The sequence below is a fragment of the Trachemys scripta genome, chromosome 1, assembly GCF_013100865.1.
Source record: "Trachemys scripta elegans isolate TJP31775 chromosome 1, CAS_Tse_1.0, whole genome shotgun sequence".
NCBI classification, from domain to species: Eukaryota; Metazoa; Chordata; order Testudines; family Emydidae; genus Trachemys; species Trachemys scripta.
In genome coordinates this window covers 234,401,094-234,426,708 of record NC_048298.1, presented here as the reverse complement: position 1 = coordinate 234,426,708, position 25,615 = coordinate 234,401,094, and the positions used below count along the sequence as shown (strand labels likewise).

Below are 25,615 nucleotides of genomic sequence, written 5' to 3'. Positions count from 1 at the left end.
CTGTTTATTAAACTACTTCATTTATTTCTGCCATTCTGTTTTCCAAAATAGCTTGTTTGCATAATCTAATTGCCACCCACTCCTCATGTCTATCAAATAGCTGGCCATCAACCATGTATACATTGCTGCTTACAATTATCAGTTTTTCCTGTTTGGAAAAAAGAGAATCATGTTATAAATTATCTTTAGTTATATAAACTAAATTGTGAGATGATTATGAATATAAAACATCTACAGCCCCAAATAGTGCAATTAAGAACCAATTTAGTAGTTGAAAGTGAACCTTCCTTCCGTAAATATACTTTGCTAATCAGAATAATTGGAGCTCTTACGTATAGAATGTGAAGGACAATGTGATACGTAGAAATCTTTCCTCCCCCCCATGCCTATTATTCAGATATTTTCCAATATCCATACATGATGTGCTTTCTGGGAATTTTCTGTCTCCAGAAAGTGCTTTTCAATGGTATTTCTCTTAATGGACTGTAATTTGCCATTTTATCGACCTGCATCATGCAGAAAATCTAAACTTTATAGAAAGGATCATTTCGCTTTATCATAAATCACTTGATACTTGTATTTGAAAGGTTGCTTACAAGTAGAAATTCTTATGGGAGGATGAAGAGGCTGCTCTCTAGCTATAGTCTTCCATTAAAGTAGGACTGTAGATCAAATGACTGAGCTGAGAGACTATAGATGATTATTTCAGCCAGCAAAAGAGCTCACTTTCTTTCCGTTTAAAATATCTGTATGCCAGTCTCCCTGTCTTTTAAATATTACGCTATAACATTATCATGAAATCGTCTATGCAGAGATGGTTAGAAGTAACTGCTCCTCCTAAGATTTCTCATGAAAGTAAACAAAACTTTTGAGTCTGATTTTTCACTGCCTTATAGTCACTTATCTTATGCTCAAAGGTGCAAAGTGCATGAAAAATGCTAACGCTCCGACAGGACAACAATTTCACCGATTTCACATTCACTTGGCAGGTGTAAATGACTTCACAAGGTGTAAAGCAGTGGTGAATAAAGCCCCTCTGGCTTTAGGCCTGGCCTACACTCAAAAGCTGCACCAGTAAAATTTTACATATCTGTCCTTCTCCAATAGAAGCACACCCTGAGTTACTGTGAAATAGTTATTCCCTTTTCCAAGGGATAAAAGCTTCCTACCATAGGACTTGCTTAGGCTGCTTCTTTGGATTGAGCTGGGAACGGTCTTGGCACCCTAAGAACAGAGTTTGGCAGTGAGTGAGAACTCTCCTGACAAGGACTCCTCTGGGTGAGATGCTTAGTTTTGGCATAGGTTTTTGGGAAAGGCTCATCTAAAGGAGAGATTGAGAGAGGTGCTACTTGACACACTTTGGGCCCTCAGCTTTCAAAGGAAAACTAGTCAAGGCAATGGTCTGATTCCAACTGAGGCAGCTTGTTTGAAAACAGGTTATATCTGCATCATCTCCAAGACAGAAGGTGGCTGGGAAGCCTGAGATGGAAAGCCACAGACAAATGTATTGGGGTCTACTAGGGTATGTTTACGCAGCCTGCGGCAGCAAGTGTCTGAACTCCGGCTGAGAAACTGGGGCTCAGGCTATCGTGCTAAAAATAGCTGTGTAGACACTGCAGCTCAGAATGGAGCTCAGGCTCTGAAATCCACCCCCTCCCTAGGCTTCAGAGCTTCAGTTCCAGTCGGAGCTGCAATGACTACCCCGTTGTTTTTAGAGCGGTAGCCCAAGCCCCTAAACCCAAATCTGTCGACCTGGGCTCAGAGATTCATTGCTGCTCACTGGACTGCCATATCCTTAGAGGTCACCATGAGCTATTGCAGGGCTTCCATGGATGGGGCTGCTAGGTAGCGAAACGGAAGTGTACCACTGAGGAAAAGCACTTCCTCTCCAGCAGAAATGAAACATTGGTGAGTAGCTGAAGAACAAACTTTTGGCAGCAGCAATTGAGGTGGGTGCCAAAAGGCAGCACACCAACTGATCCATTGGAACTGCTATAGTGCTTGTCCAGATTCCACAAAAGGTGGTAGTGCCAGTGTCTACTGCAAAGCTGAGAGCCACTTAAGCTGCTGAGTCCTCCAGTCAATCCAGAGTGGAGCTGCTGCCTGAATCTCCGTGGGTGATGCCAGAGTAAAAGCCTGCTGTAAAAGCCACCAGGAGACAGCCAGTACTCTTGTCCCCAGGTACGATATGCACTGTGCTACCAGTGCAGATGCTAAAATCCAGAGGAGATGAATCTAGAAGCTGAAACAGTCAGGAAGAGGCTTCCAAGAGTAAAGAACACAGAACACTCCTCTACCTGGTAAGGTTTGGGGAGGAGAGCAGAGAAAGTACCTTTTTCATTCTTACTGGGCTTTTCAGGCATGCTGAGCTTGGGGATGAGGTAAGTGGGAGAGGAGGAAAGGCTACTGTACTCTGTAAAGCAAAATTCCACTGGAGTCAGAATGTAAGCTAAAACCCCTGTAAGCTTCCTAGCAAAAGGAAACAAAAGGAAGAAAATTTTGAGTCAAATTAGCAGTTTTGAAGGTTTCCTATATACTCTAGTTTGAGAATGACCATGTCTAGACACCACTTGTTGCTGCTGCCAGGAGGCACATGGAACTGGAGACTTTTCATATAGAGGAAGCCAAGCCTCTGTTTAGTGTTGGACAGGTCTAGACCTGCTCCAGAGAGGTAAAATCCACTGTAGGAATGGCAAGCCTAGATAAGACAAAGCTCTCTAATCTTGTCATGCAAGATCATTATAGTCTACAAGGAAGTAAATACTCATAAGAATCTCTTCCCTCTTTACCCACCATTGCACGGAGTCAGTGTTTTGGAATCTTTAATTTGTACTTCAAGGAATCTTTAATTTGTACTTCATCTCATCTGCAAAAGGAAAAACCCTGTGGATATTAAAGCTATGTCTACCCTTGTGTTTTTCAGGAAATCTCTCACCACTGCATTACCATTGGCACAGCTCACTGGTAGTAGCAACTGTGGAAGCAGAAGTGTAGATAGAATACAAGTGCTTTTACTACAGTGTTATCTAACCTTGCTCAGGACAAGTCTAGAAGTCACAATGGTAAAAATGTGTGTGCCTTGTCTACACTAAGGCTCTCATGGGTGTAACTGCATCAGTGCCAGCAAAACAGATTTCCAGAGATATAAGAGAATGTTTTTAAGAAACAAAAAAGAGTTTTGAAAGGGACTTAAAGAGTCACACTACAGGACATTAACCAACCTCTAGCTAATGGGAGTTAGGAACTAGCTTTCCCTGGGGGCAGATTATTTCATATATGCCTAGTGCAGGGTTTCTTCCACCTTTCTCTGAAGTCATTAGTGGTAGCCACTTTTAGAGATTGAATACTGGATTGGATGGACAACTGGGCTGATCTAGTGTAAGCAGGTTCTGAATGTGCTCTCCCTGGCATATAATGATGAGCTGGGAAAAAAAGGCTTCAGGAACCGATCTTGTTTGCACAGACATGCTTACTCTGCCTAGGTGCACAGCATGACTGAGTTGCTTTGCCCAAGTGATCACTTTTGGCTATTGTTGGATTGACAATCATTTTGGTGTAGGGAGTGATGAAAGATTGTTGCCCTTGTTGCGTGAGTGGGAGTGGCAGGGCTGTGCTTGACCTGCCCTGGGTGAGGGGGCCACCTGGTGATATGGGCCCTACCTAAAAGTCCTAGACACCATCTGACCCTCCCCCCTCCCCCGTTTAATGACAAAGCTGGTTAGACTCAACTGAAGAGTCTTTTGTTTTGTTACAGATCACTAGAGCTGAAATCATTGATAACCAAGTTTAGGTGATAAGCCTGCTATGGGACAGTGTCTACAGTGAAAGACTACCCAGCCTGCACTAGCAGTGAGGCTCTCCTACTGAGAGCTGTGTTAAGTGGTAGGACTTCAAGACACAGCAGAGATTGCAATAGAAAGACCGGTGGCGGCGTGAATGACAACACAGCAGCCAGTGGCAGAACGGATGATGACGACACAGCAACTCACAGCACACCGACACAGCGGAGGAATGACGGCAGGCAGCAATGCAGCTGTAGAGTGAATGGCATGGCAGCAGCAACCGAGGCATAGTGATGCCTCCACCCCCACCCATTGGAAGTGAACTCACACAAATGCAACTCTTAACTCTGGGTCTTCGCTGACCAGAGACTACAACGGTGAGTAGACTTTCACACCTCAATGTGAGAAACTGAGCAAAAGGACACTGCCCAACATACTCGGAGTGGGTTTTTTGCTCATGGTCGTGTTTTCAAATCATGCCTGTGGTGTTTTCCCAAATGAATGTCGGGTACCTTTCTCCTTTTTATTAGAAGTTTTCTTTTCTACACACAGACTCAGTGTTTGTAAGAGGGGAAGTATTGCCTCGTAGAGGCGCCAGAGGTAGTGTGCAATTGTCCCAGACTACTGGTTGGGCTTGAGCCGGTTCTGTGTTGTATTAATAAAAAAAGCCCCCTAGATATTGAACCCAGCCCTCGTTGCTGCTGACTCCACCTGGCAGAAGGGTTACACTAGGATGGCAATTCCTATGTTAGGATTTGTAGGAAACTTGATTCTCAGCTATAACTGCTTTTACTTTAACCAACATTTTCTTTATTCCCACCAATAGAGAAGTACTTTTCTTACTGTAGCATTAAATCCAATTCTAAGAAGGGTAGTTCAAGTGAATTGGCGCACACACGCTTGTCTTGATTCATATTTTAATTCAGTTCACAGAATGGTTGAAGAATTCCACTGGTGACCTTGAGCTGAAGCAAAACCAAAATCAGTCCCATAAATGGAGAATAATGGAAATACACTCAATCCTTAAGCACCTAACGTCAGTTTGGTAGCAATCCTCTAATGAGAGATTCATGCAAGATATGGATAAAAAGATAAGCAATGCTGTCTAAGTAGAAGATAAATATCCTGTATCCAGTGGAAAAGAAGCAGGAAATTTCATTTAAAACCATATATTAAATTTAAAAAATTGTCAATGTTATAATTAGACACAGTACACAGCTATTTTATTCCTTTAAATCTCAAAGTATGTGGTGACAAAGCTATTTTGCACTCTTAACAGGTTTAGCCTCAAGCTACCATAGTGTTCTCCAAACTTTTTATGTCACCTCCCCCTTACTTGTAATGTAATCTTTCCACCACCTCCGCCCCTCCAGGAGCTGCGGTCAGGAGCCAGGGCCGGGAGTGAGGCCGTGGTCAGGGGCCGGGATCCGGGGACCCAGGTGGGGGCTGCAGCTGTGGGTGGGGGCGTGGCAGGGCCAGGTAGTGCTCCCTCCCCACCCTCCATGGGGGCTGGCCCAGGCACCATCACTCCCCCTCCCCCGAACATTCCTCTGTGCCCCCCTGGGGGGACATGCCCCACAATTTGGAGGCCACTGAGCTACCAGGTGTTCCTTACATTTTTTTCAAGCCTCTGTACATATATTTTATATTTAAAGATAATTCTTCCCATATTCCAAGACTATTGCTATCTTGTTTGACGCTTTTTTCTTGAACATTTTCCAGATAAAGCTTTGGATTAAGTTAAGCAAGGTGATCAAGAGCACTAAATTTCAATAACAGGGAATAGAAAATGTGGCCTTCAGCATATTAAACTCACTCCTGTGAGCTATACATGAAAATATATTATTCACCTCAGAAAACTCTCCATTTCTGTAATTGTCATTTCACACATCAGTGATCAATCTTAGCTGAGCACATTCTGTTAGTCCACACAATTATAAAAAATTACATACCAAAGGAAAAATTAAAGCCCTTCCTCCATGAGCAAGTTTATTCACCCTGTGAGTTTATGTGAAAATGACTTTTCTGATGCTTTCTGGTACAAGGACAAACTGAAGAAATGTAAATAACTGATTGGAGGGGTCAAGACATGTAAATAGTTGATGGGAGGAGACAATGACTCAGTAATCTACATTGTGCATACTTTTCATCAGAAACACATACAAAGACAGTAAGATTACTTTAAAAACAAGATCTACAAGCCATTCTCTCTCTCTCTCACACACACACACACACACGGGGTTATGGAGTACAACTTATATATCCTTGTCTCTCCTTCCTAAGAGGTGTTAGATCAGGATTCTTGATCTCCAGCTTGCCCTTTTTCCACTCAGCCAATGGCAGGTTGAAACCTCCAATCTTACACATGAGCCTCACAATCAGAAGCTGTAGCTAAAGATACTGAAGAACATCTGGGAGGTAAAAATTCCAGGCTACATTTACGTGACTGCCAAAAGATTAAAGATAGTTCTTAATAACAGGAGAAAGGGTTTGGGTGAGGAAAATAATTAAAGAGGGACACTAAACTGAGAGGGACGTAGATAGAAGATCACAAATAGAACTGGTCAGATATTTACTGTCAAAATGATTTTGATAAAAAAATGAAATTTCTGCAAAATATAAATTTGCAATGGGAAAATTTTGATTCTGCTGAAATTATTTGTTTAGATTTTCTTGATCCAGCCCAAATCAAGAACAATTTGGCTTGTTGAATTGAACCAATGCATTTTGTTTGGAGTCAATCTGACATGAACTACATTTGTAGTTCGGTGATTCATGCCACCATTCTATCCTTTGGGCAGGGCTCCCTGTCAGCCTATATCTCCCAAGGTAGACTGCAGCTTCACTTACTAACAATGTGGTGCCTCATGGTAGATGCTGTCAGGCCAGGTAGCCAAGCCATAGTCAACAGTGACAGCATGAGGCATCAGAACTACAACACACACGAGGCACTGCAGCACCATTAGTAGATGCAGTTTAACGTCAAACCAACACAAAACATCTCAGTTCTGTTAACATACCATAACATTTCATTTTAGGAATGTCAAAACATTTTGTTCTGATCAAAAATGGAAATGTTAAAATTAATTTTTTTTAATTTTTTTTGTTTACAAATTAAAATTTTACAGAACTTGTCATTCAGCCAAAAAAAGCAACATTTTGATTTTTTGCCTTGATTCAGAAGAAAAACAAATGTGAAAAAAACCTCAGTTACTAACCTTTCCATACCTATTGTTCTTCAAGACATCTTGCGCATGTCTAGTCCACTGTAGGTGTTTGTGCACTCCAGTGCATTGTTGTCAGAGTCTCTCTCTCTTGGTGGTATCTGTCAGGGCAGCGCTAGTGCCTTCTGCTACTTCATGCACTATGCACAGGCATAAAGGGCCAAGCCACCCGTCATCCGCCTGCCCTCCCACCTCCTTCTTACTGGAAAAACTCCAATAGAGAGGTAAGGAGGGTGGGTCATGAAATGGACATGTGCAACACATCTTCAAGAACAACAGATACAGAAAGGTTAGTAATCATTTTTGATTCTTCAAATGATTGCACATCCATTCCATTGTAAGGGACTCACAAGCAGTACCAACTAGAGCTGGGTTTGGAACAGGAACTTAAGGACCACTCGTTAAAATTTAGCATCATCTCTAGATTGTTGAGAGATTGTGCAGTGAGAGGCAAACGTATTACATAATAACCCGGTTGCCGCATTGCAAATGTCTCATATTGGCATGTTAGCCAGAAATTCTGCAGAGGTTGCTTGGAATCTAGCCAAACACTCAATCCAGTGGCTTCACGCTAGCGAACTGGTAATACAGGCAAATACAACCAGATATTCATGATGAAATCCTCTGCATGGAAACAGGACAGCCCTTCATTTTGTCCACAAAAGCAATGAACAATTGAGACAAACCTGAAAAATGTAATCGTTCCAGATAAAACTGCTAAAGCAGTGTTAGAAGAACACCTAGAGTATGCATTCTCTCCTCCCATGTATTACCATGAGGCTTTGGGAAGAAGGTTGGTAAGAAAATTGCTTGGTTGATATGAAAAGAGGAAGCCATTTTTGTAAGAAAGCTTTTTTTACTGATTTTATCTGCATAAAAAAACAGTATGTGGAGGATCTGATACTAGCATCCTCAACTCTACCAGTCTTCTGCCTGATGTAATGGCTACTAAAAGCTCTACCTTCACTGAATGATGCAACAGAGGAGGTCATCAGAGGCTTGAGAGGGGGAACTAATCAGCTTTGTTAAGACTAGATTCAGGCTCCATGCTGCAATAGAGTGGTCTCCAAACTTTTTTGATCGCGCACCCCTATCAGTAAAAAAATTTTGAGCACACACACCCCCCCCTCCTTCCCTGGCCCGCTTAAACAATTTTGGCAACCCAAAACCCGCTTAGACTCCCGCCCAAACTGCCGAAGCAAAAAAAAAAAAAAAAGCCGCCAGAACTGCTCCTCCTGCCACGAACCCCCCGTTGGATTCTCTTGCACGCACCCCACTTTGGAGACCACTGCAATAGAGATTCGTACATGTGGAAACAGTCTGCTCAACCCCTTATAGTGAGATTGGGTTGGAAAAAAGGGAACAGTGTAGATCAATCTCTGATAATTTTCATATAACTTTACATTGTGCTTCTTCGTATAACCTTGTGGTGGGTCTACCCACATGTGACCTCTGTTTTCATGGGACTTTGTATCAAAGACTCATTTAGAAACTTTGCATTGCCCTTGGTATAATATTATAGCCCCTAAGGATAGAATAAGATAGAAGAAAAATTTCTTTTTGCTAGCAGTAGAACAAGAGCTCTCTCCCCCCCCCCCACTCTTAATCAATTGCCCTGTTGAATGAATGAGGTGTGAATGAGGAAGGCATGGAAGGCAGCACCTCCAGACAGCCTCAACTGTTGGAGAGGGGCTGGGAGCCAGACCCAAGAACAATAAAACGTGTCAAGTGGGCTCATTAAAGACAAGCAGACATACCGACGGCCTCGGGGGTTAGAAGCAAGCACCTTCTTTTGGAAACACCCTCTTTGCAGCATTGGAACAACACTCAAAAGAAAGCAGCACAAAGGACCAATGGACACAGACACAGAGTTTGAATCTGGTATAGATTTGCATAAGAGGAAAGCTGCTATAAAAGTGAGGTGTCTTGCAGAGGACCCCGGGTCTCGTCTTGTCAACATGGGAGCATCGATCCGGATCGGCAGAAGCCCGGCTCCACCCCCTCCCCCATCTAACTCACCTGGCCAGTGAAGTTAAGGGGAGCAACTAATTGGTAACAACAAGACGGAGTGTGTTTGTGTGTGTGTGTGAGTGTAAGTGTAATATATTATATGCATATAATACAGTGTTAATGAATACATGTATTACTAATAAATGTGGCGTTTTGTCTTATTCCCCCTGAAAAGATCCTGTGCAGTACTTTAAGTACAACATTTTGGTGGAGAATGCGAAAGGGGGAGCAAGCATAGAATCCACAGTTATTATAAAACTGGTGTGCACACCGCCAGCTTTAGCAAGCCTGGCACTATAGGAAAAAGAGCGTAAACTTTCAGTTAATTAACCAAACTCTGAAGGATATAGGAGTTTAGGTTTAAATTGTGTTCATGACTGAGCTAAAGAGGAGAACTTAGTGTTTCTCACTCTGATCCGGGGAAGGATTTACTCCGGGGAAGGATTTGTATAATTGGTGTATGAACCCTCGGTGGTAGCAGACCGAGTAATACAGAGGGAAGCTTAGCGTCTCTCCCTCTGGCCCAGAGTGGGTTAAAAACATAAGATACAGATCTTGTTCTGTTAAACCAAACTCTGAAGGATATAGGAGTTTGGGCAGTGTAGTGTGGTTTATGTTTGTTTTTTTTTTTTTTTGTTAAGTAATATTCTGGTAATTTCACAATTTTGAAGAAAATGTTTAAGAAACGGAACCAGGAAGGGTGGGGGCTAGTTGGAAAGCCCACCCTCCTTGCTAAATTGTTAGTGGAACAAGGCTTGTGCCCATGGAAAGGAACTGTTTATTGGAAAAAGCAGGATCGGGCCCAGGCAAGCAACAGATAGAGAAACTGAAAAACAGGTTGGGTACAGAGAGTTAAAACAGCACTCTCAAATCTTACAGCAGCAGTAACATCAGGAGAAGAAACATTTAAGACCCCAGAAGGGGGCAGACCTTTGGGACCCCTCTGGAGATTGGGAAGGGGGATATTTGGGATATTTGGGTAAATTCCTCCTCCCAGGGCCAAAATGCCATTGAAACAGTTAACAACAGTGCCTGCTTCTGCCTCAGATCTCCAGGCCATGGCAAAATGGCTGGAGATTTTAAAACAGAATTTTTTTTTCTAGATGGAGTGTTAACGCCCTTTTACTGAGAGAAAGGGAGGATTTACACTCACAAGAAATGCACCATTTAATTAGCATTTGTGCAGCCCCAAGTACCAAACACACTGTGGCAGAGACCAAGCAGGTTCTGCCAGGGTGAAAGCACTGTGCTAATTTGTTTCCAAGCTTCTATCTTTCAGGCTCTGAACCAGAACATCAGGAGAGCTGGTACCAGCTGAAGAGTTATAAAATACCATGGTTATAGTGTCATGACAAAGTCTGTGTTCAGTGTTCTGTGTTGCATGTTCTGTGTCTGTCTCTAGTGGTGTCCTGTGCTAGCATTGGGTCCAGAAAAAGAGGGGATACTACACTAGACAGGGCAAATGTCTTTTCCTCTCTCTACTTCCCCCATCTCCATCCAACTTATCAATCACCCCTTGTGTCCAAAAGACTTTGGTCCCCAGTGCATCAGGGTTATTTTGTTTTGTTTTGTTAGGTTCTCTAATAATCATTTTGTTGTTAATTTTTGTTATTAATACATTTGTATTGTTAGTTACATTTGCTTGTATTATTATTAATTCCACACTTTCCTCTATGCACTCTGGTTCTATTTCCCCAAGCCCTGAAGGGTAGTTCTTGGGCCCCCATAACCTGTAAGACCTTGGCCCATAATTGTATGGCCCCATCTTTCAGGTCCCCAGAAACCTCTGAGAACAACTGTTAAAAATAGGGAATTCTACAACATTTTAGCAACTGAATGTTAGTTTAAGTCCAAATCAGCTTAACCTTGCATAACAACTGTGGTACTCCTACAAAATCTTATTTGTTGTGTGTGCTTAAGAAGGTCCTGACCTCAGTGACTTTTATTGTTTGATGGCTATTGCAGCATCAAACTTGGGCCTCATTTTGTTTGTCAATGTACCCAATTATTGGAATGGTAATGGTTTTGTTGTATTTCCAATTATTATAATTATAATTGTTTGCATTTGTGTTTATGTTATATCTGGTGTTTAGTCAATTGTAATGGTTTTAGTTATATTCACCTGGTTATAATTGTTTGGTTTGTTTGCAACAAATACAAAAGATTTATATGGTGACCACTCAAGAATTGTTCTTGAGAGGTCAAAAGGGGGACAATGTAGATCAATCTCTGATAATTTTCATATGACTTTACATTGTGCCTCTTCATATAACCTTGTGGTGGGTCTACCCACGTGTGACCTCTGTTTTCATGGGACTTTGTATCAAAGCCTCATTTAGAAACTTTGCATTGCCCTTGGTATAATATTATAGCCCCTAAGGATAGAATAAGATAGAAGAAAAATTTCTTTTTGCTAGCAGTAGAACAAGAGCTCTCCCCCCCCCCCCACTCTTAATCAATTGCCCTGTTGAATGAATGAGGTGTGGATGAGCAAGGCATGGAAGGCAGCACCTCCAGACAGCCTCAACTGTTGGAGAGGGGCTGGGAGCCAGACCCAAGGACAATAAAACGTGTCAAGTGGGCTCATTAAAGACAAGCAGACATACCGACGGCCTCGGGGGTTAGAAGCAAGCACCTTCTTTTGGAAACACCCTCTTTGCAGCATTGGGACAACACTCAAAAGAAAGCAGCACAAAGGACCAATGGACACAGACACAGAGTTTGAATCTGGTATAGATTTGCATAAGAGGAAAGCTGCTATAAAAGTGAGGTGTCTTGCAGAGGACCCCGGGTCTCGTCTTGTCAACATGGGAGCATCGATCCGAATCGGCAGAAGCCCGGCTCCACCCCCTCCCCCATCTAACTCACCTGGCCAGTGAAGTTAAGGGGAGCAACTAATTGGTAACAACAAGACGGAATGGGTTTGTTTGTGTGTGTGTGTGTGTGTGTGTAAGTGTAAGTGTAATATATTATATGCATATAATACAGTGTTAATAAATACATGTATTACTAATAAATGTGGCGTTTTGTCTTATTCCCCCTAAAAAGATCCTGTGCAGTACTTTAAGTACAACAACAGTTATCCACAGAAGGGTGGAATGCTGACACAGCTAACTAGGCGATCAGTATAAAACAGGCCTTGTCCTGTATAACCTTGCACAGAACTTCAGATAGAGGACAAATTAAGGGGAAAAGCATACAGCAGACCAGTAGAAAAGCCTCTGTCAATGAACCCAAGCTGTGTCCCGCTCCGGAAAAGAACTGGTAACATTTTGCATTGTCCTTTGTTGCAAAGAAACAGCTTTCCCCAAAGCTGGAAAATGGATTTTCTATGTCTCACCAAGGTGATTGATAAATATCCTGCTCAGGCGATCTATCAGCATATTTCTGAACCCCCAAGTAGTAAGCCACTTTCAGAAACAGAGTTGCCATTGCAGAAGTCCCAGAATAGTACTGTTTCCTGACAAAGTAGAGCAGACCCGTCTCTCTACTGCTTGTTTATATAAAACACAGCAGTCATATTATTGGTCAGCACCAATACACCCGCCCCCTGACGCAAGGAAGGAACACTATTCAAGCTAACTGGATAGCCCGCAACTTTCTGATGTGTGTGTGTGTAGACTGAGATCTTGGGGAGACCAGACACCTTGCGTCTGTAGGGGCCCCAAGTGAGCTCCCGCAACCCAGGCATCCATGACTAAGGTACGAGATTGTTGAGGGTGAAAGGAACTCCCTTGCAGATATTGGTTGGGTCTATCCACAAATCTATAGAAGACAGGATGTAACTTGATATGTACACTAATGTATATATGTGGTGCCTTTTTGGAGAATACACATCTGACAACCAGCCTTGAGACACAATCTGGTGTACTAGACCACATAAGTGCATGCTGTCATGTGCCGGAGCAGCCTTAAACAGTTTCTTACTGGGAAGACAGTCTGTACAACCATGGCACAAGGAGATGCTGACAAAGGTGTTTTAGGAGCCAATCTTGACCGGCCTGTAGTGGGCTGAAAAATCAACGAATTCCCCTATTTAGAGGTGTAGTCTGGGGAGCGCTTTCCCCTTAAATGCACTCCCGAATCTTTAGAGAGGTCAACCTCTACGTGTCTTTTGATAAGTCTGGCACCAAATCGTATTTCTGATGCCTCTTCCTTGGTATTAGCAATGCCAAGCTGCAAGGTGCTCGGTACCCTGACGAAGGTAGATGACTCAGATGGAGGACACAGTGCTGATTTGAGCAACAGGTGTTTTAGTCTGGCTGCCCTATCTTTTTTAGAATGGGGCTTAAAGCCCTTACAAATGGCACACTTGTCACTCAGGCTATGTCTACACTACCGCGGTAAGTCGACCTATGCTACAGAACTCTAGGTACATGAATAACGTAGCTGGAGTCGACGTACCTTAGGTCAAGTTACCGCAGGGTCTATACCGCTGGGGTCAATGGGAGAAAATATCCCGTCGACTTACCTTACTTTTCTCATCGGGGGTGGAGTACAGGTGTAGACTGGAGAGCGATCTGCAGTTGATTTGGCGGGTCTTACTAGACCCGCTAAATTGACCACCGGTGGATCAATCTCAGAGTGTCGATCCCGGCTGGATTGTAGACCTGCCCTCAGTGAGCCTTTCCCCAAGCACTTAAGGCAGCTGAGGAGAGGGTCACTATTAGGGATTGTCTTGCCACAAGAGTGGCAGGGCTTGAAATCCAGAGAGTGCAGAACATCTCCAGTGCCAAGGCCATTACCCAGACCGGGTGCCAGTACCACACAAAACAACAATTATTTTATGAACAACTAATTAACTACACAACATGTAATATTTACAGGACTTACCTAAAGACTTGCAGAAGCAAGGACAGGGAGCTCCAGCAACCGTCATGGGCAATAGGAAGGAAGGAAGGAAGAGGGGTCAGGGGCAAGTCTTCCCTTTATGCATGCACAAGGCTGCAGAGGACACTTGGGCCACTCCGACGGGTATCACTAAGGGGAAAAAAAAACTCTCTGACAACTGTGCACTGGAGCACACAAACACCTATAATGGAATGGACATGTGCAATCACTTGAAGAATACTGAAATTTCCAATGAAATGGAAATCTAAATTTTGGCTCAGTTCTAAGAAACCAACAAGTCTTTTGAAGGGAAGAAAGGAGGGGCCACCACAGAAAGTTGCTGCTCACCTTCGCTCCTGCTCTTTGTAAGTGAAATTCACCCCAGGGCAGAGGGCCAGCACCAGATTTATATGTCACATAAGTGGTTCATAGGTCTGACCCTAGCCCTCTGAACAGGGTAAATTTCATGCAATGGCAATTTCCATCCTTGTGTTTACTGATGTCTCCCCTCCCACAGACACAAACTCCACTCGTTATCCCTATTTATTCACCATGCAGTTATTTTTGTGTAGTGGTCTAGTTCAGGCTCCTATCCTGCAAGCTATTCCACATAATGGAACTCCACAGTGGTGCAGATTTGCCTGATATAAGGTCTATTACAGATGCAAGGCTCCACCCAGAGTACAGATCGCAAGATGAAGCCCATAAAACGTAATTGCTAAAGAACAAAGGCCCTTGGTTCTATTGGCTTCAGCACACCATGAGCATTAATAGTTTAAATTAATAAAATAAGCAATCATCTAAAGATCACTAGAGCACTATCCCACATAGAAAAATGAGAAACTAAAACCAGGGTAAAATAAATATACCTTCATCCCAATATTCTGTGCCATTCACAGTTATTTTAATGGAATGGCTCTTTCCAGATTAAGGATCCACGTAGAACAGACGCTTCAGTGACCCTACAATGCATGTTTTTAACAAGGTACTCCATAGCAGCACCAGGCAGGACTTACTCAACTGCCTATTGACCTCAACATAACTTCAGAAGGGGCTTAATGAGAGCACATGTAGTTCTAAGGCAATTTACAGAGGCAACCTAATACTGGTCACCACTCTAAGGCAGAAGGGAGATTACTTGGGGCTGAGAAAATGAAAGAGGAAACCAAGCTTCAAAAGAGGTTTGCATAACAGGCTGTACAATGTAATTAGTAAAGGAGAAAGGACAAAGTTTGAGAACAATGGGATTAGAGAATAAAAATTAGTTGTGGAAGCATAGAAAACTCTTCACAGGAATGTTACAAAACATGGCATTCATTTTAGATTCTCTAAAGTTAGATGTTTTAAAACCACTTGCAGTAAACCCAAAGTGTACTACTTAATACAGAACAGTATAAAACATTTATGATTTTTCTAAACGTGAAAATGTTACTATATGTAATGGAAAGTATTTCGGTAAGGTTTAATAGCAGGAAATATTTGGGAAACTAGTCTCTAGCTGAGCCCAACCTAACACCTTGATGCCAGGACAGAATACGTGTTAATGAAAAAAGAAAACAAGTTTTACACCTGTATAATTGTACCTCTGCTTCATAGAGGAACTAAATGTATCCTCATCTCAATACTCTCAAACACCTCTGAGCATTCTGATAATTTAAGAGTATAGAACAGGGGTCTCATCTTCGGCCCGAGAACCTCCCCACTGCAGCCCACGGAGGAGAGACGCACGCAGACACGCTGTCGGCAATGTCTGCTGCAGGCACTGCCCCCCGCAGCTCCCATTGGCTGGGGGAGAGGGACAGAGACACCATCACTAGTCGCCAGGCAGAGTCAGCCATGGAGGCAGCATCACTTTTTTCCATAATAATTATGAACAAGTCAAAATACCGAACACAACTATCTGATACACACCTTGCTGCAATCCTGAACATTTCAACTGCTCTGCCACTGAGGCCAAACATCAACAAACTGACAGAACTGAAGCGTTGGCAGGTGTCTGGCAAACACTAAAAACTCTCTGGCAGGCGAAGAATTGTATAAAGTTGTATGACAGTTTTATTATTTCTAAGAAATTTGAAATAAAAAATATAATATAAACATTTTCTTTTCTGAACACCATCTTCAGTGACATTATTGGCCCACTGGGAGGATTTGAGGACTGGCACTGGCCCTAAGGCAAACTGAGTTTGAGAGCCCTGGTATAGAATGTACACTTAGTACATCTGTAGGGTCAAATCATGCTCACGTTATTCTTATTTAAGTCAATGGAACTAACTTCTCAAATAAGAAATAGGTTTTGGACCAAAGTTTACAATCTATTGTTTTCTTCTTTTAACTGGTGATGTAGTCCTCCCTATCTTGTATGTCAATGGAGTTAGATATGATCCCAAAATATGTCATTCAGAGTCAAGGCATTCAGTGGTCTTCACCAGACTGACACTATTCCTAGTTATATCTATGCAAAAAATGCTGCAGAAGAAAAACGGTGGTGGGAAAAGACTGACCAATGACCAGAATCTAAGGACAAGTAGTAGTTTTTCAATTTTCTCTTAATAAATAAATGACATGCCTACTAAAATTCTACCATAAATAAAAAAAAATCCTTCTAGAATCAATTACAGATTTATAACATTGGCACAAGTCAATATTTATGAAGTGTTTTTATTTATGTAGACATGTTGTAGTTATCACTAAGATATAACCTTAGCCAATCTCCACATTTCAAAGATTAAACTGCTAAGGAAACTGACCCATTCTCTACTACAAGAATGCCATGTCGAATGATAGTGAGGAGACAGTAACAGAGATACAGAGAGAGAAGAAAAAGGGATCTGCATTACCAGTAGTTATAGAGTTGGTGGTAGAATCGCCTTCCTCACCCCACTAATCATTTAAGTGATTATTTACAGCAGATCCATCTCCAAAAGAATTTTTAATCTATTTAACTGGGTTTGCAATGGCTGAAAGTTCAGGTGTAGAGCATAATTTTTAGTGCTGTTAAAATAAAATGTTATTTGCCAAAACAACTCTAAGGGTGCATCTACATGAGAGAAATGTGCCTTAAGACAGGTGTCTGCCAGGGCTCCCAGTATCAGTTTTCACTCTCTCTCTTTTTTTAAAAAAAACATTATAAGGGTGGACTGGACAAACATTGTAAGGGTGGACTAGACTATAACCCTGTTATAGAACAGTATTATACAACCATATTGCTCCCAATCTATGTCAGCAATTAAAAAACCCTGTTAGAGCATGGATGCCTTAAACTGTCACAGATACATACGCTACAGAACAGTAATGCTTGTAGGGCAGAAATTTCCTAGAAGTGGCACTGTGGGGTTCTATATTTATCCACTCGCAACAGCTTACTTGTCAAACTCACTTCAACTGCCAGAACTGTAAATTCCACTTGGCATCTGAAATATCAAGCTGTGTTCTTGGTATCTTATATATTTAATAGCAAGAAAGATTTTGCAATCAGATATTAGTTGACAATTGTGTTGATGTAAGAAGCAAAAACACATCTAACAGATGTAATGGGATGCTCTCTTTTTATAGAAAGCAAGTAATTCAGATACATAGGAAATACATATGCCTTCTTACTCAACAATGTTTTTATATAGATTTAGGACTATATACTTTAGCTGAAGAACAATGTGTAAAACAGTGTGCTGATCAACTTGTAAAAATCTGATTATAATCTTAAAGATTTTAATGTCTTAAAACAAAATACTCTTGAAGGTTGTGGAATAGTTTTAAGGCTATTTGTAATCGAATAGCTTTTGAAAAGATGTTTAAATTATAAGTTCCAGAAATAATATATAGTACAGAAACAGCACCACTAATAACTTATATAAATATGCTGCATTATTTTTATAGTACATAGAAGTTAAGCATTTTAAAATTAAGAAAGTTACATCTATAAAAATTAGTCATACATAAATCCATATAAACCAGGCTAAGTTTAGCCTTAATGGAAGCACTGCCACAGCACAATAAATCTACACCTAGTACCATTGTTAATCAAAATATGGTGTTTAGATAATATGGCAGTAGTATCTTAGATAAATCATTAAAATAATCAGTTTCTGTTGAGTGCAGTTTTTTCACAGGCCCCACCACACACCATCCCTCATGTCAAGCTTTCATTTGTTTCCACCTCGGGGGGGGGGGGGGGGGGGGGAAGGGGGAAGAGTCAGCCTTTTGACAAATATTTACCTTTACACAATTTTTGTATGCTATTGTTTCTTTTACATTTACTATAAAAAACGCTCTAAAATAAAGTTTATATGAATCCTAAGAATCATACAAAAATTACCTCAATCTTTGTGGGTATATAGCTATATAAATACTAGTTTGGTCATCTAGAAAAGTTATGAAATATCCTTCAATTTGAGTAAGATATCAAATCTATTTTCATTATGTAACCTGAAGCAATATCCCAAAATGGTTTATTCTAATATCAGTTCTGTACTAATAATTTAAAAAACTCACAATCCATTGTGGAAATAGTTGTGTGTATCTATCTATCTCATGTGATTTGCCAATTGTTTCTCCCAAACCGTAAGCAATCTACAAGTCCAGTGTAGTGGAAGTAATATGAATTACCCAAGTCTTGTAATTTTAGAGTTAATAGCCTCCCAAAAAAGCCACATTTGAAAATGGGTACGAAAACCTGCACTTTCCTCCCTCCAAAATGTCTTACTTATGCTGTTATGTAGGGGAGCGACAGATCTTACGATTAAGTCTATAAACTAAATCTCTCCTCCTGTGACAGCATATTGAGAGCTCCCCCATCTTCTTCAGATAAGCTTCAAACAACAATTTGTAAGGCACAGCCATATCCACATTACAAGAAACACTGTCAGTTTGAAAAATCATACCGCAACCTGAAAATTTTGTACCAATAGCAGATTAATACTTAGCACTGCTGAAACTGAAAGATTGGAGGGAGAAAAAACTTCCAGCTTGTTTACTTTGGTATTTGACAGCACTCTATAGAATCAGTTTCACTATTTTGTTGATGGGCACGTACACTTCCCATGTCATGCACTAAAATGACATTATCACTCTCATGCACTGCTCTGAAACAGCTCATATGGATACTCTCCACCAAAGCCCTTCAATAATGTGTTAAGTAGGAACAATGCATTGATGAAACTACAAATGCAGCAGGCAGGTGCATGCCCAAAGAGAAAAGCTGGACCTGAGAAGGTCTGAACTTAATTATCTAAAGCTTACCAAAGGCTCTTTGTAAATATCAGGAAAGCAGAAAAACCCTATTTTTTTAAAAAAAAAGTTGCAAGCGCTAATTTCAGGACAAACTCTGTAAAAAGGTGCTCTATCAGAAAAAGTGGTTTTTTAATTAGTTTTTTTTTAAAATGCATAGTTGTCAGTGTCCCTTTAGTTCATATGATGAATGTATTGAAACGTATGTCTATTCAATGATTGCTCAATTTCAGTTCGGGGGGCGTGGGGTTGAAGATTCAGAAGCAAACAGGGCATGGTCCCTGGGGAGGAGAGGGAGGAATAAAACAGTATCTTTCTTCCCAGTGGCTCTCAGGTTCTTCCACACTATTAACCCCATTTTATAAAACCAAAAAGTTTTGAGAGTCTTTTCCCATCTAGTAATAAAGAAAGAGAAGGTGGTCATGATACCCCTAGATTTTATGCAACCTTCAGGCCGAAAAGCGATCTTACCTGGAAGTAAAAATAAAAAAAACAGAGTCTAGGAAACTGGCCTAACACTGCCATTAAGACTTTTGCGATCCTCTCTGTAATATAATTCAAACAATTGTAACACAACCCTGAGTGCCTTACACTTAAAATCATTATCTATGACCATTGGAACAGTTCAGATCATATACTAGAATAAATGGAAACTGGCCCAAATAATGTACTCCTCCCACATCCAAATCGAATGTGCATAAAACAGAATGCATAAAACGTATTAAGTTGCAAAAATATGATTCTGCAACAAAGAAAAAGAACCCCCATACCTAAATGTTTTTCATTAAGCTACTTCCTCATGTGGGAAACTATGCTAAACTGAGGCTCTGCTGTAGTCAGATAATTTCAAGTGAAGGTATACCAGATTTTCATTCTTACTTGGCAACAACAATATAGCCTATTGAATTCTAGGCTGCTTCTAATGTTATCTATTAAGCATATTAATGATTGAATGCAATTCTGAAAAAATGGTCTCTATTATATTAAAGGTAAAATTATATAATGCATATAAAAATTAAACTATATCTATTTTAATTAATCCTTTTCAGCCATGACACTATAAGCTACAACCATTTTTCCATCATCTGCGTTACATTGTGCTACAACAAACTTGTTTGTTTTTTTCCTTAAACCAAAGTAAATTTCAGGAGAATCCAAATTCCCAAGTAACTAACCCAGGGGTCGGCAACGTTGGCATGCGGCTCGCCAGGGTAAGTACCCTGGCGGGCCTGGCCAGTTTATTTACCTGCTGATGCGGCAGGTTCGGCCGATCGCGGCCCTCACTGGCCATGGTTCACCGTCCTGGGCCAACGGGGGCGTCGAGAAGCGGTGCGGGCGAGTGATGTGCTGGCCCCGGCTTCTCGCTGCCCCCATTGGCCCGGGACGGCGAACCGCGGCCAGTGGGGGCTACGGTCGGCCGAACCTGCCGCGTCAGCAGGTAAATAAAACTGGCCAGGCCCACCAGGGTGCTTACCCTGGCGAGCCGCATGCCAAAGTTGCCGACCCCTGATCTAACCCCTATTTCAGTAGTCAAAAAAAGGAAATCAAAGAACAAAAAAAATCATGACCAGACCTATTCTGAAAGGCAAATTAAAGGAATTTAACAATTGTTGGAGATTGGAAAGAAGTCTTTGTACTCTACTTAAAATATCTATTGGGATATATTAAAAAAAAATCACATTTAGAAAATAAAAAGATTTGGGTACCCTTTGGAAGGTCAGTGTTCAAGACCAGAAAACTTCTTTAGCCCTGATCCCACTAAGATTTACATACTTATATCTTTATACTGTACATTCTGAACAATCCCATTGACTTAAGAGGACCACTGAAAGGTCAACTTAAATGGTTTTTTATTTTGTTCTAACCCATGCTCTATTTTATTTTAATTTCTATTTTTCAATTTTTAAAACCCAATACCTATTTTCAAATTAATGTTTCTGCTTTTTAATCTATTGCCTTTTTTTGCCCTTGCCTAGTTTTCCTTTTTTTTTTAAATCATCGATATAGTACAGAAAGTATGTTGCTTTTCCTATTTTCCCCCCAATTATCAATCCTTCTCTTTCTCTATTGACTTCAGCAGGCATTGGATTAAGCCCTCTTTGATCCATTCATGTTCTTTAATGGATTCTGAAAGTACTTAATGAGTAAGGGTATTCTCACTCCACAAGCAGTCCCATTAAATCAATCGCAAGATACTATGCAGGGGTACAGAATCTGACTGTAAATAAAAGTTGACTACTTACACTGCATGGCTACCAAAAGTTCATCATACAATTTAGCATATGCACTTTGACAAATTAAAGAATGCATGACTAGAGAACATCTGATCTGCAATGCAACTTAGGCCCTGATCCTGCAAAGACTTTCAAATGTTCTTAATCTTACACACTATAACAGGGGTCGGCAACGTTTGGCACGCGGCTAGCCAGGGTAAGCACCTTGGCGGGCTGGGCCAGTTTATTTACCTGCTGACGCGGCAGGTTCAGTCGATCGCGGCCCCCACTGGCCGCGGTTCGCCGTCCCGGGCCAATGGGGGCGGCGGGAAGCGGTGTGGGCGAGCGATGTGCTGGCCGCGGCTTCTCGCTGACCCCATTGGCCCAGGACAGCGAACCGCAGCCAGTGGGGGTCGCGATCGGCCGAACCTGCCGCGTCAGCAGGTAAATAAACTGGCCCGGCCCGCCAGGGTGCTTACCCTGGTGAGCCGCATGCCAAACGTTGCCGACCCCTGCACTATAAGTAGTCCCATTCACTTCAATAGGACTACTCACCAGACATAAAGTGAGTACGCTTTCGCAGATCAGTGTCACAATGTGCTAGTTAGGATGCAAATGATAAAGAAAAATTAAGAATGATTTAAAAGCAGTGTCAAAAACACAGTAAGACTATCTTTCTGATTCCCCAATTCTGTGAGGGGAAAGAAAAAAAGTTTAAAAATTTAGCAAAATGAACATCCACATCTTTAAAACAGAAAAAGAGTGAATGGTTATAAAATGGCTATTAACAATGATATTACACGACAGTAAAGGTAAAAAATACACACCGGCCATGCAAACAACTTTACTCAACACGACTTAATGAACAGGCTAGTGTTCTTTTAAAGTAAGACTAAATAATTTCAGATCATTAAGATTCCACATATATCCCTTAATAGCCTGAGTGCTTATTCAGATGGGTCATCTTCTGATACTTGTGCTAAACACAAGCTTGATTACATCCCAATTTTAAAACAAATACAAATTACATAACCCTTACACAGATATCTGATTAAACTCCTAATATTCTCAAATTAGGTCATTCAGAATCCTTAGTATTATAAAACAAAGTATTTTGATGTAAGAAAATGTTACTCATTCAGTGTCAAGCGGAGGGCAGATCCCTTATTATAATGTTTATTATTTGAGATAATAGTGTTAACTTTCCTCTTTACAGATGTTAAATGGAATTCAAAATTTCATGTAAAAGTAAGTCCACAATAGAAATATTTTGTACAATCGCAGCACTGTTAACAGAGTCAGAGTGACTACAAAACCTGACAGAGCTAAGCAGTGACAAGTCATCAAAAATTAAAAACAGGAAAAAACGGAGCACTTGGTAAATTAGGTTCTTAATGATTCACATTCTTTGTAAAGAAAATATTTAACAATAAGTGCTTACTTAAATATTTTTGTATTCAACCTTTATGCTTGAAATTCTCACTGTTTTCCTTTAGTAGCCATAATATTGTATCCATTTTGTCATTTTTAATTAAAAAACATAAGCCTGTTGAAAAGAGACAAGAAAAAATAACCATTGACAAATTTTATTTTTGATAATATATTTTATTTGACAAATTTGACAACGTAAGTCTTAAACAGGATTATGGGGGAATCTGTGTAAGGCTGACTAAACAAAGGATATGGTACCATAAAACAGAACAAATGGGAAGAGGGTAACTGCAACAACTAGATGCCACCAATTTCTAATTCTTTAATGCTACAGAAGGTGCATAGACAACATTTCTCACTGATAAAAGAATACACAACTGTACCATAAAACCTGTCTACTACTGTCAGTTTCATCTTATTTAAACTGAGTTGCCATGCAATAGTACATACTGAAGTACTATGCCTTCAAGTTACACTGTCGTTATGTAGAGATTCTTTTCTAGGTTTACAACATTTCTGAGTTTTAGTTTAAGCCAAAAGAGATGCTCAACTGCAACTGCAAGTTTACTGATAAATGTTAGTCAAAGCGAAACAACAAAAAATAGGAACTTTTGTATCACTGCTGGGTTTCTTCTCCTCTCCTTCCCATGACCTCCACGTGTCAGCTTCTTGCTCCTCCCTCAATTGCAAAACTGAAGAGTGGGGTTGATACATTGACTAGTAGTTGCCAACGCTTCAAAAATTTTAAATAAAGCAAATAAATGCTTTCTTCTGACACAATGTGCTTAAATTTTTGCTGCTTGGTACTTTTTCTAAAAGGGAGTTAAGTAAATATTGTACACATTTGCAATAGCTTATAAATTTATAAACTGATTAAAAAAGGAGTCTTAAAATGAAACAAATGTGGTTTTAATTGGTAAAAGTAAATGTTCAATGCCAATTTTATTGAATTTAGCATTTTTTCCAGCCAATCCAATTTTATACGTTAGTTGTTGGACAAATGCGAACTTTAAATTACAATGGGATCTTGTATTTCTGCTCCACTGAAGAGATGAAAGAATTCTACAATAAATTTTGCTAAGTTGTGGGGCAACATTAACTTATAGCCGTCTGTATTTCCACTCCATAGAATCCAGAATCCTTGCCAGTTCATCATGCAATAGTTGTGAAATTTAATAACCCTTTTAGTATGTTTGGAAGTACATCATACATCCAGGAAAATGAACATGTGGTTTGTCATTATGACAGATTAACAAAGTGCAGCCCCAAAATGTTGTCTACAGCTAGGTGCACTGCTTTTTGCACTGAAAGGTTGAAAAATCCTTCTCTGGTCACTATACAAAATGGCACCAGCTTTTCAACTAAGCACTGAATTTCTTTCAAACGTCATTCATTTAGGTTGACACTGGATGCCAACCAAGATGTATAATGAAGATGAGAAATAGAAAACACCAAATCAAAACACACTGCAATTTGAAGAAAGGAAGGGGAAGACCCTACATCTATACTACATTGGGTTGTCATCTCATCAGAACTAAAGCTAAGGAGGACACATTCTGTTCTGTACTCAGTTCTCCTCTAAGAAGTGATGCTATGATTCAGCAAGTGGCAGTCTTAATTCATTAATGTCTCTAAGCTACTTTGATAGTCTTAGATAGAAGTTCAAAATAAATTATTATTAAAATGATAAGTTAAACTCTGCCTTCCTAAATTACTCCTGTAATGTCAACTGGATTTAGCGATCTTCATTTTCTGCCCTATACTCCTAGCGTAGTGTAGCTGAGGGCTGTTAAACTGATATTTTACCACAGAGGTGGCTAAAACTTCAGTGATGACTGAAGTAACTGTTGTATAGTTTTTAAAGTACTTTGGAAATCATATGGAATGAAAGGCTTTAAAACATGGTATTTCTTTGCTGTTCAGATCTTTATAACAATGCATTTAATTTGATATATTTAATATAATTTTAAAAAAATGTTTTCTTCTCAAAATTATCTAAGCCAATTATGAACAGCCAGCTGCTCTTCAACATTTAATGACCTCTTTTAAAAATAAATAAAAGACACTATAGCTGATAGATGCAATCATTCCAAAAAACAAACTCAGTCCTTTTCTATGGAGATCAGTGTTGGTAACTTTCAGCACTAAGCAGCTAGCAACCTCCAGTGCTAGTAGAATCTAGCTTCTTGTCACAGCAGAAGAAGCAGTACACTTCCCTTTACCAGCCCCCACCCCCCGCATTCATCTTCCCATTGATGGCTCCAAGTTGGACTGAATACCCATATTTGTGTCAGCCTGACCCACAGCTACTGTAAGAAGACTGCTGCCATTACTAAGGAAAGCAGACAACTCCTGGGTAAAGCAGAAGCTGTTAGCAGCTGAGAAAATGAAAAGCACCTACCCACCTACTATAACAAAGGATGGGATTGAGTGCACTTGCTTTACTGAACACAGTCCTCAAGCTCTGTCCCTTAAAAAAGCTTCTAAATCCACCTGTATCCCTTTTTCTATTAAAATAAAAAACAGCCACAAATAATCTGGACCTTTCATTATCCCCAAAATATTAACCCGCATCAGGAAAAATGCTATCACTCTCCCCTTCTTAAAAAAAACACAATAAAATAAATTTGTAAAACAAAATGTCCCTTTAGGTCTGCCAGTGCATTTTCTTTTATTGTTGATCAGTTCAAACTAAAATATTTGGGATAGAATGCTTGTACAGCATCCAACCCATTATGAGCACTTAAAAAATAATCCAAGTAGAATCCTTTGACAAGGTGGCAAAAAGGAGATTGTGTGCTGCCCACCACAGTATCCAAGCTAGGAGACTAACTGTGCTTCTGACAGATTATGGACCATATCCTAGCTCCCAACCTGCCTTTCAATCAGGAGTAAAGAC

The 25,615-nt window shown here is 40.5% G+C and overlaps 1 protein-coding gene across 6 annotated transcripts in view; it reads right to left on the bottom strand.

The window, feature by feature from the left end:
- The window catches only part of NCK2 (NCK adaptor protein 2), a 161,002-nt gene that overhangs the window by 129,805 nt on the left and 5,582 nt on the right, over nucleotides 1-25,615 (bottom strand). Inside the window, exon 1 of one of the 6 annotated variants that reach the window (XM_034758053.1) lies at nucleotides 13,850-13,868. The exons of the other annotated variants lie outside the window; for them this stretch is intronic. The gene's annotated coding sequence lies outside the window, so the exon portion shown is untranslated. Of the gene's footprint in view, nucleotides 1-13,849; nucleotides 13,869-25,615 lie in introns of those variants that run through there. 6 annotated transcript variants of the gene reach the window in all.